This window comes from Rhamphochromis sp. 'chilingali' (genome assembly GCF_963969265.1).
Source record: "Rhamphochromis sp. 'chilingali' genome assembly, chromosome: 3".
Taxonomy (NCBI): Eukaryota; Metazoa; Chordata; class Actinopteri; order Cichliformes; family Cichlidae; genus Rhamphochromis; species Rhamphochromis sp. 'chilingali'.
In genome coordinates this window covers 15,212,666-15,230,034 of record NC_137931.1, presented here as the reverse complement: position 1 = coordinate 15,230,034, position 17,369 = coordinate 15,212,666, and the positions used below count along the sequence as shown (strand labels likewise).

Sequence of the window (17,369 nt, the reverse complement as noted above, 5' to 3'; positions counted from 1 at the left end):
TGTGTAAGAAATTGTTATGCTGCCACCAAATGAAGCATATGTATGCATGAAAGGGCTGTATAAATGAATAAAAAAACATCTTATAAATGCATAAGTAAACAGCCTTTCAAATTTGCATTAATGCCTGTCGAAACAAAAACAAAAACTCTAAAACTGCAGATAAAAAATAGATAAATGACAAAAATATCAGCAGCAGGCCTCTGCTCTGAGTACTTTCCTATCAACAGCTGATTTCAGGCTTATGTAAAACAGTGTAAAACAATGCTTAACTCGTAAGCTGTCTCCATCTTGTCAGCTGCCTCATTGTTTCCGTCCTTAATTAGAAACCTAAAGTGCTGGTGCTCAACAGACCTTAAACTTGCTCTGTAAAGAAACACCTGATTTTCACTTTTGCCTGTCTTGTCACTTACTTTGTCCTGTCAGCACTCGAGTTGAGCTCACATCACCGTCAAGTGTAATAACCCACAGAAAAACCTGCTGTTTGTGGTGCTTGGAGGAGAAAAAGTCCTTTCCAGGTGTCATTTCTGAAAAGTGCAGCACAGCTGGAATTGTGCTTCTGTTTTGTCCTTGAGAGGTAATTTGCCGAGCCAAAAAAGAAGAAACCTAGAGTGCCCCTTTGCACTCGGTAAGTAAAAGTAATTTTGAAAAAGTAATTGAAGAAGTCACACTGAGTGCACAAAGGTGCTCTTTGAAGTCAAAGTCCACAACAAATGCAAACAGGAAATAAAATCTCAGAGTACTCAATGTCCTGCGTGTGAAAAACCTTTAATATGGCCTGTGCATTTGCAGATAATTTTCAGAATCCATGCTTTCCCTTTAGAGCAATACCAGAGTAACGGTACACTAAATTGATGGTTTTCTATGTGCCTCATTTTTCAGATCACAGTTTTTCAGTGCAGCAACAAAACAAAACAAGTGTGTGAAAAAACATTTTCTCATTTATTTTGAAAATTGAAAAGCACTAGACACCATCCCGCAAACCCCCCTCCTATATCTCCTGAGCCATTCCTTTTAACCCTCCTGCCTTCTTGGGACCTTTTTGTGCCACTGCTATGTGTTAAATGGCTGCCATTTCCACTGTGTTCAGCGGAATATAACCAAACTTGCCACAGGATAGTTTTTACCTGTCAATGTTAATATTCCAGTGTGAATTCCTTAAATCAGCCTAAAATGGCTGAGCAGCAGAAATCCCCACACCCATCACCCTGGGGACCATTTTCTGCCCATTGACTTCCATTATAAACGCTATTTTTCAACCCCAAATTATCATCATATGATTTTATTTTTTCTTCTTTTCTTGGATGTCAATGAAGACTCAGGGCCTTGAAGTTTTAATTTTTAAATTGCAAAAAAAATGCAAAAAAAATAATGGCAGGTCAAAATGTATGTTGGTGCCAATCTTTGGTCCATCTAAAGGCCTACTTATAATGACAATCACATATTACTTCAACTGGTTTTTTGTGGAAATATTTAGTTTCGTTTTTTGGTTTTTGGGGCTTATAACACAGGGCGCTCATGTAATAACACTGGGATTTGAAGGGTTAAAACAACGAAAATATAATTAAAACTTTACATGAATATTTCAGGGAGGAGTAGTTTTACAAGGTTGGCTAATTTAAAGTGGAATAAAATATGGATATATGGTCTTTTTATGGCGTGGCTGAGAATGGTCCCTAGGGTGATGGGTGTGAGTTTTTTAAAGGATGGCAGGAGGGTTAAACGAAGGCAAAATAACTTTTAGAACAAAATTAAAAATAAGAATATTAAACAATATAGAAAATTATAAATGCAAACATTAATAGAAGTATTTTAAACTCACTCACTGATTGGCCAATGAGAGTTGGCTGTCCAGGCTCTCATCTCCCAGCCATTGATCACAGTGTATTACTACATTTGTTAATTTTTATAATGATATAAATTTTTACCTCGACATCTATACCATGGCCTTTACATGACCTATGGAAGGTTTTGCCTTCAAAACACCCATCAGTCCATCCATCCACCATTGCTGGTGCTTATGTGGATTCGGGTCTGACCAGAGAAGCCCAGACTTCTGTCACCCCAGCCACCTTCTTCAGGTCTTCTAGTGGTGGGATGTATAATCTCTCCAGCAAGTCCTGGGTCTGCCCTGGGGCTTCCTCCCGATAGAACATGCCTGGAATCACAGAATCACCTATGAGACGCCCAGTAACTATTCTGTTCAGATGCCTGAACCACCTCTCGAATGACTAAGCTCCTCACCCCATCTCTAAGAGTCCTGCCACTTTTTGAAGGAAACTAATTTGTGCTGCTTGTATTTATGACCTCCTTGCAGGACCCCCTTTAAGGAGGTCATAAAAAGCTGAACGCATTCTGTACTGTACAGGAGGCATGGAACGGAGGAGATTGATTGACAATGATCTACATCCAATCAGGCTTTCATGTGTTCATATTTGGTTTCCAGTTGGTGAAAGTTACGGACTACAGACAGGTCAGCTCAGACTCTTAAGTCTTCTGCTGTAGTAAATGCAGAGGTTTAGTTGTTTTCCATAAAAAAAATGTAACATTTTGATTCGATATGGCCACAGAACAATTTTCAAATTGCTTTCCAATAGATGAATGTGTGTGTGGATGTTAGAAAGTCCTTGTATAGAAAAAGTGCCTGTATGAATGGGTAAATGAGGCAAGTTACATAAAGTTTGAGTGCTCAGATAGAGTAGAAAAACTGTATATAAGCTATGTCCATTTCTGGAAGTGCTTTTCCATGACAGAATAATACCTGTTCTTAATGCAGTGGCTCCTGAAGGCCTGAAGATCACAGACATCCAGTATAGCTTTGTCCTTTGCACCCAGAGATTTCTCCAGATTCTTTGGATTTCTTGATAATATTATGTATTATCAAGAAATTATGGGGGTGGCTGTAGCTCAGGTGGCAGAGCAGGTCAGCCACTAATCAGAAGGTTGGTGGTTCGATCCCAGGCTGCCTCCTGGCTGCATGCCAAATATCCTTGGGCAAGATACTAACCCCATGTTTGCCTACTGGTGGTGGTCAGAGGGCCCGGTGGCGCCAGTGTCCGGCAGCCTCGCCTCTGTCAGTGTGCCCCAGGGCAGCTGTGGCTACAATGTAGCTGCCATCACCAATGGGTGAATGACTGAATGTAGTGTAAAGCGCTTTGGGGTCCTTAAGGACTAGAAAAGCGCTATACAAATGCAGGCCATTTACCATTATGTATTGTAGATAATGAGACGTTAAAAGTTTAGGGTGAGAAACATTGAAATACCCTCTACTTTCATTAAACTGTGTCTGTAAGATGGATGTTGTTGCCCTGGTCCCAACCTGTTTTAGATGAGCTAAAAATTTAATGGAAGAAAAAATGTCTCCCTTCAAACATTTGGTATGTTTGCCATATTCTACTGGGATTAAAATATGGGTTTATGAAATCTGCAAATCAATTAATATTGTTTTTATTTTTTATTGTACACACACTAGCACACTAACATTTATGTAACTGGGTTTATAATGTATACTGTATAATTATATAAGTGTTTTAAAGAAAGTGCTGGTGTGCGTGCAGATATACAGTACATAGAGACACACGCATACCCAGCAACTCAAACAGTACAAGAATGAGTTTGTGTGGGAAACACTTGAAAAACAGTCCAATTATTTGAAAAGATTATGCACTGGTTTGAGTTCACACGTTTTTGTGTTTGTGGCACTCTTACGATATTCTGAAATCCTATAGCTGCCAATGCCAGCAACCCCAACTCTTAAAAAGCAGTGATTTTTAGTTTTTGAGCTTGTTTCCTTTTTATTGTTCTTCTGCGTATCCTGATGCTTTATTAGTATGGTATAGCTGAGACATACCGACAAGAATGTCAAATGGAAATTCATGCACTTAGGCCTCATTATACACACTGGTTTCCTTTGGCTTTCAGCTGCTATAGCAGTGAAACCAGGTATTAAATTGCACACAGGGACTAAAGTAAGAACTTTACTTCAGTAATTCAGGGATAGTTTCCTCACTTTGCTCCCTCTTCCTGTTCATCCAATCAATAGGACAGCTGACCATACACCCTGTGAAAATAGCTTTTGAGTTAGAAAGGTGTCTCCCCTCGAGGATGTGTATTGAAAGAAAAACATTGTAGGTGATTTGTAATTATTAAACATCAGAGTGGCAGCAGATGAGGGAGAGATGGGCAGACAGAATGACACACTTTCATTCACTCACACCCGTTATTAGCTGCTCTGCACGCATCAAGAGAGACAAATGAGAGAGGGAGAGGGAAAACATTGACACTTGAGTGCGCTTGGGTTTTCCCACATGCCTGCTTTGCTTAAGATAAATTATTTATTAAAGAGATAATGTTTGGTGTGTGTTCAGGTGTGTATTTTTGCCCTCTGTCTGTACTGTACCAGCCACCACCTCACCTGCTCCACTACCTTGTCAGTCTCATGCACACACGCTCAGTTTTCCTTACAGAGGTACACCAACCACCTGGAGATGGGAGAAATGCCTGGGTGGCATTTTGACATGCTGTTTGCAGCTGACAGCTTCAGGATAATCACTTCAAGACTCCCGTGAAATTTCCTAATAAGCCTTTCATTGATTGTCAGTCCGGCTTTACCTGGGTGAGGTACGACTCCCCACCCCCACCCTCCTCTTCTCATACCGTCTTCTTTTTCCCTGCTCATTTCGCTTGCTGATTTGACAGCTGTTGTTCTTAATTTTCTCCCCGGCTATTTCCAGAGGATCCATCTGGTGCTGTTGAGAGTGAGGGGCCGATGGGAGCAGTGCTCACACAGACATCAAATATTCGAAAACAAAAAAACACACCTGGGCAAGAGTGGTTTTGTTTTCCTGTCGGTGCTTGGGGAGGCTTACATATACTGTCCACGTGGATACATTGTGTGTGTAGAAGCAGAAAAAGGAAGTATTAATAACAATGATAAGCAGCTGAACAATAACCAGCATGTAAACAACAATTGCGTCAGTTTGCAAGTGGGGAACAAATAGAGCTTTTTGCAGTGTGCTCTCTCCTCTGTGATTTACCTGAAAGCTGCAGGTTTAATAAGACCTCACCCTTCATGGATGCAATGGGCTGAAAGCAGCTGAAAGTGGATTTGATAGTAGGTGCACCAAAAGTAGCCAATTATCATTGAAAGACAGGGCTCTCTGCAAATATTGAGGCCTGTTTCTCCTTGTCTCTAGATGTGGAAAGGGAAGATAGGTGGTGCAGTTATTGTCAGTGATTTTTCTATTTGGAAAAAAAAACTTCCTCCTCCATCATGTTTTTTCTTAATGTTGTTCAATTGGCGGCTTTTTTCCTGCTTCCAAGTAGAGATTACTGCTGCTCAGAATAACTGTTTTTTTTTGTGTCTTGTTTTTTTTTTCTTCACATGGGAGCTGAGACAGCCATAATCCTGTTGATCTTGGATCCTTCCTAATCCTGTAACAGCAAAGTTGGGCATTGTGGTGTTTAACGCCGTATGATACGATTGGTAGCTTTATGTATTTCCAAGCTAACGCCACGAGTCTGCTGTCATTGTTCTCAACACTGCTTCAGATTCAGAAAATGCCTTTACTATAAAGAGGTAGTTCTTTATGAATCTGTTGTATCTGTTAAGGCCTTTTTCAATGTGGTGTTATTAGGACTTGGTAGACAGAGAACAGAAGGCAAAAGAGCATTTTCAAATGAACCGTGGGGAATGAGTCAGCCCGACTTCACTCGCTTGTCTTTATTCTGCTTCCCACTCTGCCTCTCACTTTCTCACTTCGTGTTGTGCGTTCTTACTCGCTGTCTCTCATGAGTTTTACTCATGCTCTTATACAACCTTTCAAATCTATGCTCGTCTCTCTGTCCTTCCTTTTTTTTTTGTCATACTGTCTCTTCCCTTTCCGTTTCTTATGCTTTTCTTTGTCTCCCTCCTACCTGCCGTCTTTCCTTTGAGCCCTGCACCAGTTGCAGCTGTGTGATGGCAAAAGCATGTGACAGTACCCTGCCACGACCAACACTCATCTGTGCCAGTTAATGACACTTACAGGCATCCCACGATGCACATCACCATGGTTGCCAGGCTGAGCGCCGGCTGAATCAGCGGTAAAAAGTCGCACTTTGGCAGCGCTCCCGGTGCAGTGTACAGTAGAGGTGACATCAGCGACTCAGGATGACATTGCTCTGGCAGACTCTGCCACCTACGCTCTGTCACTATCATCGATTTTCACAGTGGCTTTTGTGAGAGGAAGAGGGAGGGAAGCAGAGGAATGGGAAACGTGGAAGATAAACTGGTTATATTTGGGAGTCAAAGTTTTCTTGAAAGAAGGGGATGGATGTTTGAGAAGAAACGCTGTTTTATTGTCTCGCTCCATAAGAGAGGATCCCATATCCCTTTTCCCTTTTTCCTCTTGCTTTTTCACTCACAGCCCAAAATATTTATCTGTACTCATTTTTCAGGTTTTAAGGCAGCAATTTGTGTAGAAGGCGTATAAAAAGATCCAAGCACAAACAGCATTAAGTTATAAAATCTGCCCTTATTTGAGCCAGTAGCCTCATACTGAAGGACAGAACAAGTGTGAAATGATGATGCCCTCAGACAAAAACAATGTATTTAAGCCATCTTCAGTGATTTATTATCTATATTATTATCTCTTGTAATGCTAAGTAAACTCATGTAAAACTCTCCACTGAGGTGCTTGATTACTATAACCACATCACTTCTGACATGACTACAGTGGCTGAACCTTGTTTTCCATCATCTGTACATTTAATCAGCGCGCTTCGGTCATTTCTTTTACTATTGCCGCAGACAAAGTGCCTCCTCAGGTATCAGTGTGATTTCTAGCAAGTGTTCGTTCAGTTTCTTTGAGCAAATTACTACTACTTAAGCCAAGGCGATATACAGGCTTCTCCTCAGTGTATTACAACCACACTAATGCCACAGCATTTAAAGCAGACTCTCATTCATTGTCAGGTCAAAGCTTGAGCTATCGCGAGTGTGGGGAAAAGCAATTTAGGCTCGCCTGAGTATGTTAGTTGCTCACAATTTTAGTTTTTACACTCATTTGAAGCCATTGATTCCTCTGAACTCGTAATGGCTTTGCAGCAAGACAAGTGGTAACTTTGGAGTACGAGTGAATAAATCCTTTTCATGTGGAGTGTAAAGTGCAAACTGTTCTCACCGCTCAGAGGGTTCCTAAGGCAACCACTGGTTAGCTCCTTTTGTTTGGTAAGGTGTGAGTCATGGTCAGCCGCCTGTTTCAGCATTGCTTACAAATTACATTCAGGATTAAATTACCATTTTGTAACTGTCAGATTTTAGAAAAGATTTTCTATTTATTAACAAATAGGAGACCTGTGAAATCATGATGCTTGTGCTATGTGAATTCAATAATATCTCTGCATCTTCACATTAAGTGCAAATGACTGTGGAAAACCAGACATACATTTATCAGGCGTTTGGTTTAGGGGTATAGCATCTCAGTTTTCTGGAACATGGATTTTAAAAGTTTATATTGAGGTGTCATATGAGCGATTTCCGACAAGTGATAATATAATATCAATTCTTAAATCTTTCTTCATGACTGCCATGATCCCTCATAGCAGGATGGTCACTCTGGAATTTTCCACATAGTTTTTGTTGGTAACTTCACATCAAATAATTATGAAATAGATGTTATGTTGTGTTATTTTATGTTATGTTATTTTGTTTCTGAAGACATTTCAGCTCAATTTCTTGTCACGCTACCAAAAATCCTAAACATGGATTACCCATTAAAAATAGTTATCATAATTATCATCCATATGTCAGAGTAGTATATGGATGATCTAATAAATTTGTTAAGCACTGTAAACACACAGTTTGACCAAACTCAGACAAAAAAAATTAACAAAAGGATGACAAAACCCCCAAAATAAAACACTACACACCAAAATCTTATTCCTTCTATGAAACATGGTGGCGGGAGCATCATGGTGTGGGGCTGCTTTGAAACCTCAAGGTCTTGATGGCTTGCAGGCCGATATAGTTTATGCAATTGGATGTCATCTAAAATGAAAAAGCCCTTCTCGTTCTGAATGTATCTGCACTTCTCTGACAGTAACGGTAAGGTATACACTATAACATCTGGCTCTGTACCTGTAAATATTTGGAATGTTAGAATTTCAAGTCATTTGGTGGCATCTGCCAAAACACGCAGAGCTCTTACTATACCGAATGTGTGATTGCGTCTCTCTTAATAAACTTTAGTTATAAGATAAGATAACCTTTATTAGTCCCACGTGTGGGACTAATAAAGGTTATCTTATCTTATCCTTTCTCTAATGTTAGTGTTAAGTCCAGGCTGTTAGTCATTACATCAAATGATTACTTTGGCAGTCTGTGTCACTGTGCCAGATAAGACATTTAAACAGCATTTATGTAATTATATAATCACTTTGGACTGTTTGTGACACAAATTGTTGATGGATGGGAGCAGGTGAAAAGATTGTTTGTTCTCTCTTTTAAACTTTTGCAAACCTGGTTTGATACAAGAATTATTGGCTTTTTACCTGCAAATGATTTGATTGCGATTACAGTACAGCTGGGTTCAGTGTTTCAGTTACAGGGCTGTACGTATGGTACACAGAGTGCAGAGGCGACTGTACCTCCACGGTAGCAGCAGTTTCTTCACTGTTGTGTTATCGAAGCTGTGTTTTAGATTACATTTTGTTTGCACACCTGCCCTTTAATGAATTTCACAGTCTGCATTCTTCTATTTTTAGTGAGTGCAAGTGAAACACTTGGGCTGTGAAGCTCTGCACCACCATGTCACCTTTGCTTTTTCTATTATTAGCCTCATGTATGCTTTAGTGTGAAAATACTGACTTTAAGATAAAAGATACTTGTTAGTGAAGGTTTCATTCAGATATGAACCCAAAACTGTGATTACTGGAACTTGCCTAACATTTCTTTGTCTTGGCTCGAGGTCATCATGCCATCAGGCAGGTGAAAATGTGGGACTAGAGGCAACAAACCAAAAGAGTCTATCCAGAACCTTTACTGTTTTTCTCGGGATTGTTAACAGAAAGAGATGTCCTGATCATCTTTTGATCTTATGCAGGCCTTCTTGTACATACTGAACCTTCCGTTTGCCTTTGAAACTGCAAATTGTGGAGGCCTAACAAAGCGTTGAGCGTCCTTCTTGGAATTAGTCGTTTCTTCATTTGTGTCGTTTCTTATCGTGCCAATTGCGCTGGCACTGAGCAACATCTCATTTAGAACTCTTTGTCCTTGTAAAGCATTAACCTCCACCAGTTTGCCCTGCAGCTACGAGGGATCCAATCAACTTGCATGCTTTGTCAACTCCCAATGTCTCCTTCATCTGAGACTGTGACACAAAGAAATTAACACGCTGCATATTCATCACCATTACTTGCGAGGAGACTATGAATTTAATTGAATATATAATAGCACAAGGGAGTGAAGCAGGCCTCGCCTCATTGCTTTGTTAAAGCATGGCCCAGTCAATGGATCTCTTCATGGGAAGATAACAAATGCTGGGCTGCAGAGATGTCACATGCAAATTCCTCAACGGAAGCTCTGAGTCCAGCCATTCTTCTGAAGTGAAATTCTGCTTCGAGATCTGCGGAGCGATGATAAACAAGGAACTTGGAGGACGTAGTGTAAATAACAAGATTAAATCATGGGCCAAGCTGTGATTGAAACGCTGCCCTCTGGCCCTGACCGTTTTAATAAATAAACAGAAAATGAGAGTGCCTTTACAGAGCTGGATGTTTAATACAGCAGGATCACTGTTCTTCACACTTAGATACTACACTGCTGGTGCTTCAGTAGAGTGATTGCAACAGCTAACTGTTAGCAGTGAGGAATGAGCCCTTAATGCCAGCTAAAAGCTGCACTGACTGAAAGAAAAAGCCCACTACGATTAACTGCAGGGCTGAGTGGAGGGAGGTGGTGGCTGCTTGGCTGAGAAAAGACTTTGGTCCTTCTTGGACTCGAGCCCTTCGTGAAGCATTGGAGCGTGAGGATAAAAGAGGCCAGAGACTGGCCGGATAAGACAGCAGAGTGCGGACCAAGGCTTCAGAACTCTGACAGCTCCCCAGCAGAAAGGAGGAGGAGGGTGATTGGAGAATGAAAGGAGGAGGAGCAGAGGTGTGTCAGAGAGATCAAAGGTGCGCTCATCAAGGGGTTGTCTCTTCTTTACTTTGACAGGGGCAAAGAGGTGTGAAGGGGGGAGTGGGGGGCCGAGACGCCATAGAGCTGTAATAAACCTGGAGAGCACCAAGTACTCCCATCTGTGGCTCAGTCTCTCTATACTTCTGTCAGCATAATATTATATAATTTACATTCTATACACCCTTCCTGAAGGCTATAGGGCTTTGGACCGTGATGTCACGGGGGTGGGCGTGGAAAGGATTTTGGCCTGATCCGCCATTTTGGGGGTCTAAGTAAGGAGCGAAAGCATAGCCATGGTTCGTACTTGCTGTGTGCTCGGCTGCAATGTTCGATCTTACGACCGGCACGGGAATAAGTTTGGATTGTCTTTTTATGCTTTCCCAACCTGGAAGCAACATGAAGGAGCTCATGTATCGGATATTACCAAACGAAGGCGTCTAGCCTGGATAGCAGAGAGGAGCTGATATCAAGTTCTGTTACGTCTCCAGATATCAGCTGGTGTGCTCAAGACATTTTCATTCCGGTAAGTTCTAAATATGTTCTTATCACACTTTATAGCTGAATAATATTATCGTTGGTGGTCTCGGAAGTTATAGAAATTGCGATCAAACATCAAATGGAGTGACTTTGCAGACATATGTGCTATGTAAAGATTCGCAGGAGGAGACAGGGAGGACACAAATTGGCGTTAATAATTTGCCCGATTATCAATGTGTTAATTTGCATCTACTTTACAATTATGGGCACATAATATGATAACGATATTTTAGCAGTTTACTGATAAATGTATAACATTAATTATGGTGGGGGGTGGAAAATGGCTATTTCACTCGATGCACTCCAGCTGACTTACTTTGACGACGTACTCAAGAGTTTGGCGGCTTGAAAATAGCCAAATCTTGCACCCAGCCATTTGTAAATTGGATGTGCGCCTCCAGTGACTTGTAATTACGAAACTGGTTCGCAGTGTAAGCGCTTACTCCACAAACAAGATAGGTGAAGATATCGGGGTAGGACAGTGGCGGTAAGTCGTCTGGGTCTTTACTCCACTGCCGTATGTCATATGGGTCCAGATTTGCGATGCACTCTATTTTTTTTCAAATACCGCTGCTTCGCCTCTGGACGCAATCGGTCTCTATACCGTCCGTTTTCTTTTGAGCTGCTTTTAAACATGTTTCTTGTCGTCGTCGCCGTTCCAACAGTGAGTTTGTTTGGATCGTAGACCCCGAAAATGGCGCCGCGCTCCCACAATGCATTGCGGCGTGACGTCAACTCCAAAGCCCTATATATATTTATATTTATGCATGTGCAGTTCAATAAAGCCTAGGCTGAAAACCTATGTATTATGTTCTATAGAATAGTTTGATAATAGAACGCAGTCAGCTTTTTACAGTTATATCAGTTAGTGTGTCAAACTTGAGTTATGTAGCAGAATTCTACATGTCTGTGCAATTCAAAGTGTTTTACAGCTGAGTGACCACCAGGTAATGAGTTTTAATTTTTATATAAATATCCACAAATCTAGATTGAAAAGACGAAGAGACAAAATAGCAGTCTAAACAAAGGTAGCTTTGAAGTTTGCATTTGAAGGAGATGTTTTATGGCTTTCCTTTTGTCACATATACACTCTTAAATTGTGGACATTCACATTAAATGTGGTTAAGGTTTCAGGTCAGTGTATCTGCAAGTAATCCCTCTGAGCCCTTTTTCTTTTTCTTCTCTGTTGTTGGTTCTGAAAAAGAGGGGATATCCCTGACATGGTCATCCCAGATACAGAGTATTGGCTGTAAGCACAAAAGCCCAATCCACCTGCTGTCCTGGTAAACCTTCTGACTGGCTGCCCCTCATCAACCTTGTGTTTGTAAAGCAGCCAGTCAGAAGATATTTGGCTTTAAGGGAGAGGCAATGGAGCTAATATGGCTCATTTCAAGGTGAACTAGAAGGCTGTAGTACAGTTCAAGAATAAAAATGAATCTGGGATTAAGCATGATATGTCCCCATTACTGACAGCAATACTTGCAGCTGCTGCTGAGTGTACGTGTGTACAGCAATTAATATGAATTGAAGGTGTGCCATCTCTTTACTTTTCCTTTCACTAGTTTGTGTAATTTATTTATTAATAGATTTTTAGGGGTTTGCTGAAACTTGAGGGAGCAGCTAATTGCACAATACTAGAATTATTATAATTTATACTGATTAGTTTGATGTGGGATTCATACCTTGTCTGCACAGTCATGTGTCAGATGCAGTGTGCTCCACTAATGGTGTTTAGATAAAACTTGTGCATCTCGCAGCAGTACCCAGGCTTCAAATTGACAGGCTGGCCCATCAATAAAACCAGAAGAACACTCAACCCATTGCACAGTGGGATTGGGGTAACTTGCTAACATGTGGTTCCTGCTGAAAGGCAACTAATGTAGCGTTGTAACAGGGAAGCTGGCATACTTCCATTTTCCATGTTCAAGAATGCCTTGGAGAGTGCCTCACTCATTAAACATGGTCATTATGAACTGAGAGGTTACAAAGGCGATCTGGGGCGAAATGACCCATTTCTGTCTCCCAAGTGCAGCTTGTCTGCACTGCAACACTGAAGGCAGAGGGAGGAGGAGGAGGAATAGAGTCAGGCTGACAAATGTGAAATTGTCTTGATTTCCTATGCATCAACAGTTTTGAAAAATAGGCAGACTAAAGAGGGCCATCTCTAACATCCACTGGTAAAACCATCTATAAGATGTGAGCACAAAGTGTTTTATGAATACTGTAGATGGATGTTGAGCATGTCTTCACCTGTGTTCTCTGTTGTGTAACTCTGTTCCATAACTTCACATTTTTCATTTATTTTGCTCGGACCGTTTCTCAAACTTTGTTTTGAACGTTTGCTTTTGACTGTCATTAGCTGACATTTGATGGCTGCTGAGGGTTTCTAGAGAGACCTAAATCTTTGTGTTCAAGGACTTAATTGACGGGATCTCAGATTCTAATGGGACTCTTAATTACAGCTTTGACAATTCCATGAGCTTTAAAAAGGTCAACCAATTAAGCATATAGTTATATTAAAAATACTGGGATTAAAACAAGTATACTATGTGTTGTCTGCTCCAAGAGCATAATTAGAGTAATTAAGATCTAGGCCATTTCCAATTAGATCCATGTCATTTCCATTAAAACGGAAAGTCACAAGCATTTCTAATCATTCATCGTATGAAGCTCTTAAAGTAACAGCCACAGTCATAATGAAGGTGGATTCTAACAGACACTTGTTATCAAATTCATCAGGAACTCTGTCGCCAGTTTGATTGCCTGAATGAACTTGTCATGGTCCTGCGTCTGCGACCTAGCGTGTTGTGTTTTTGGTTTAAGTTTTTTTCTGTGAGTTGTGGTTTTCTGTTTGTGTTATATTTATAGTTCCTGGGTTTGGGGTTCCTGTTCTGTTTCTGTGCCTCCTCTGTGTTCTTGGGAAAAGTCATTGTGTTTAGCTTATGTGTCTTGAGTTCAGCCTCAGTGTTTCCTGTTTTACTTTGATAGTCTTGGTCCTTTGTCAGTATAATCTGCTTTACTTCCTGTGTCTCGTTATGTCAGAGTTTTCCCAGACTTGTCTCCCTCCTGTTGTGCGTTTCCCCCTCATTACCTGCTATGTATTTATTAGGGGTGCAACGATACACAAAATTCATGGTTCGGTTCGGTTTGATACTTTGGTGTCACGGTTCGATATTTTTTCGATACAAAAAAATAAAAGCTATACTACACGCTTCTTCTGGGGTATACTCTCAGCAGCATATTAAACATATCAGGTCCCCATAAGGAGAATCATGTGCTAACAGCTGTCTAAATGACTCGGGTAAAGTTTGTAGCATGCGTGCTTGTTGTTTTTGTCTGCTCCCACTTGTCTTTGCACTAGGATGATGTCGGCGTAAATATGCAGTCATATTCATTGTGTTCCCACTAGTGCTGTCAGCGTTAATCTGAAATGACGTTAACGCCACAACACGGCAAATCTCCGTTAACGAGCTTCCGCGGAACGCCCAGTACGTGGGGCTGGACGGCGTCAACACGTTAACGAGCAAACTGTGCTAACGCAGTAGTTCCCACCATGTAATTGAGCATTGCGTAGCACATCCGACATACTGTTTTACTTTTGTCCATGATGCGCTTACCTTCAGGGTCATACTTCACATGAAGACCAAAATAGTTCCAAAGGTCAGATCTGAATGAGGGTGGGGGAGGTTCAATTTGCCATGTTGCAACGAGCTTAGCTTCTGTCTTGCTAGCTTGCCCTGCGCTCAGTGGATCTGCACTCGACAGTGCAGCCTAGGCGGAGTAGTCGAACGCAGATCCACTGAGCTCTCAACACAGACAGCATCGTCACACACACATACTCCGATGGATGCATCAGAGAGCAATTTGGGGTTAATATCTTGCCCAAGGATATTTGGCATGCAGTCTAGGGGAAGCCAGGAATCGAACCACCAACCTTCCAATCAGGAGATGACCTGCTCTACCGCCTGAGCTACAGCCACCCCAATATTGATACGAGTATCGTTGCACCCCTAGTATTTATAGTGCGTGTTGTCCTTTACTCTTCGTCAGTCTGCCTACTTGTCTAGTTTCAGGTCCGTGCTATTTCATGCTTAGTTTTTCCCAGTATAGGTTTTGGTTAGTTTTCCCTGTTCTGCCTGTTTGTAGTTGTGTACCAGGCAAAATAAAGGCTCGCCTTCTTTTATTATCCATTCTGGTCTCCGTTTGCCTGCATTTGGGTCCACTCCTCACTCACTCCACACGATTTGCCTTTGCGAAACCCGACAGAACTCTTATCAGGTCCAGTCACAACTGTGTCCTGATGTGTGGTATTTATCTGAGAGATATTTCAATTTTTCAGTATTCACTGTGGAAAAGGTTTTGATTAAGTGTTGAAGCATAACTGCAGAAACAACATTACAGTAATCATTGATCTGTTGTGTAATACATCATAAAATATTTTTAAATATAATACTCAAACATTAAAGAGCTGTGAATAGGTTAAATAATCTTTTAAGATTGTGTATTAATTTTGTAGTCTTGTGGTGTCATATACTCCGATGCGTTCATCGGAGTATGAATGCGTGTGAATGCGGCATGTTGTATAGAGCGCTTTGAGTACTCCGGGAAAATAGAAAAGCGCTATATAAGAATCAGTCCATTTACCATTTACCATATGACACTACAAGACTACAAAATGAATACATATATATATATATATATATATATATATATATATATATATATATATATATATATATATATATATATATATATATATATATATAATTATTATTAATAACAAAATGCGCGTGCCTTTCTTTACTGGGTTTTGTCTCTTTGTCAAATTACTTAAACTACAAATGCAAGTGTGTGGAATCTATGTAACCATGAAATTATACACAGCAAACAGTTGCATAATTATGGATGTTAATACCTTAATGACACTGTTGTATGGTGGCCTTGAGGGGTAAAATGAGTGCAACTTAAGTAAATACCAGAAATTAGAAAAACCCTGCAAAAGCAAAAGCTGAATAACACAAAGGAAGCAGAAAAAAATGCTGCGAAAGCTAAAAATGAATCACAAAAGAGAGACAGTTACCTAACGGAACAGCTGTTGAAGTGATAAGCACACATCTAACTTTGTACCTATTTCTCTCTCACAACACTGACGAACCCTCTTCTTTTACTGTAAGCTTGTTGCCGTGGAATCCTTCTGCAGCTGGTCTGTCATATTAATGTGTCCCCAGAAACACCTTTGTTATCTTCTGTGAGATTTTAGTTTTTCTACTTCTCTTGTGTTTTGTTTATTTTTTTTCTTTTGTGTGCGGACCTGTCTGGTTGTCATGACACCTATTTTAAAGTCTTTTACGCCTGTAGTTTCGGTTGTTTGGCCGGGACTAAGAATACTTGCAGCGATTCAGTCCACATGCCGTCTAGTCACTCTCAGAAGTCTGATATGATCATAGCTAAGAAAGGAGACATTTATGTAAAGCTGACAGTAGGGCTGGGCAATATCATACCGTTCACGGTAATACCGGTGTAATTTTGGGCCACGATAGGAAAATGAAATATCGCAATAGAATATAGTTAAAACGCGCATGTGCAGTGCCGACGCCATGTGCGGATGAACCAGAATTGGTTTGTAAAAATGCTGCAACTTCAGTGGTGTGGAACTGATTTAGCTTTCGTCTGTCACATACACAACAAAGCACTATTTTTGGTAGAGCATGCTAGCGGGCCGTCGTTATTACCGTGTTGTTTGGAAAATACGGCACACTTAAAATCAATCCTTTGATTTTTCTGAAAATCGACAGTGCCCCTTATAGTCCCGTGTGCCTTATGTTTGAATTCTGGTTGTGTTTACTGACCTCGAAACGATTTTCTGTGGTACACGGCGCTCGAAAATCTGTCAAATGTTTTAGTACGACTTTGCTAAGCTACGAACCCGCACCGCTTGATGGATTGTCGGAGCATTACGGCTATCGTAGGCAGGAGCCTCGCGGAGTGATACGTACTGTGCTTCAACATAATATTACCGTATTGTGTGTGTATAAGCTCTTTTTAAGTTTTGTGGATATTATACATGGTTATGCTGAGGATATGTCGGCCAATTTCCACTGGAAATGCCTTTCGGTTAAACTGTCAGCAAGGAATTTGCACTGTTACATTTTTATATAACTTTAATGCACATAAAAAACAGCTGCTTGTTTAAGTGAAAATACATTGATGGGGTTTTTTGCACTAATAAAGTTGTGGAGTTGTAAAGCATTTTGTCTAGTGTCAATTATATCGTCAATTATATCGTTATCGCAAATTTTCAAATGTATATCGTGGTAAATATTTTTGGTCATATCGCCCTGCTCTAGCTGACAGGTGCTTATGTGAAGGATAGAGCTTTAGTTTGACACAAAACTATATATGATCTGGATATGTGTCAGACTTTCAATTTCAGAATGAATTCATTGAGCAGAGGACTAAAGTGTACCTTGAATTTCCTGTCTCTTGGCACAGGTAACAGTAGTAAGCAGTAAGGGTTGAGCAGAACCTCTGTGACAAAAAATATCAAATATAACTCCTTCCATTAAAGTCCATTTGTGCTTGAACAATTGTGTTTTTATAGATTTAACTAAGAAATGGCGCCAAATAATGCTGCTAGTAACAACGTGCATGAAGATACAACTTCAAGTTGGTTCTT

General features: G+C 40.6%; 1 protein-coding gene across 4 annotated transcripts in view; it reads left to right on the top strand.

The window, feature by feature from the left end:
- Positions 1-17,369, top strand: part of LOC308393858 (beta-1,3-galactosyltransferase 1-like) — a 197,818-nt gene that overhangs the window by 56,792 nt on the left and 123,657 nt on the right. Inside the window, exon 1 of one of the 4 annotated variants that reach the window (XM_080877882.1) lies at positions 10,064-10,152. The exons of 2 other annotated variants lie outside the window; for them this stretch is intronic. The gene's annotated coding sequence lies outside the window, so the exon portion shown is untranslated. Of the gene's footprint in view, positions 1-10,063; positions 10,153-10,197; positions 10,680-17,369 lie in introns of those variants that run through there. One more of the 4 variants, XM_080877881.1, reaches the window with a different exon arrangement.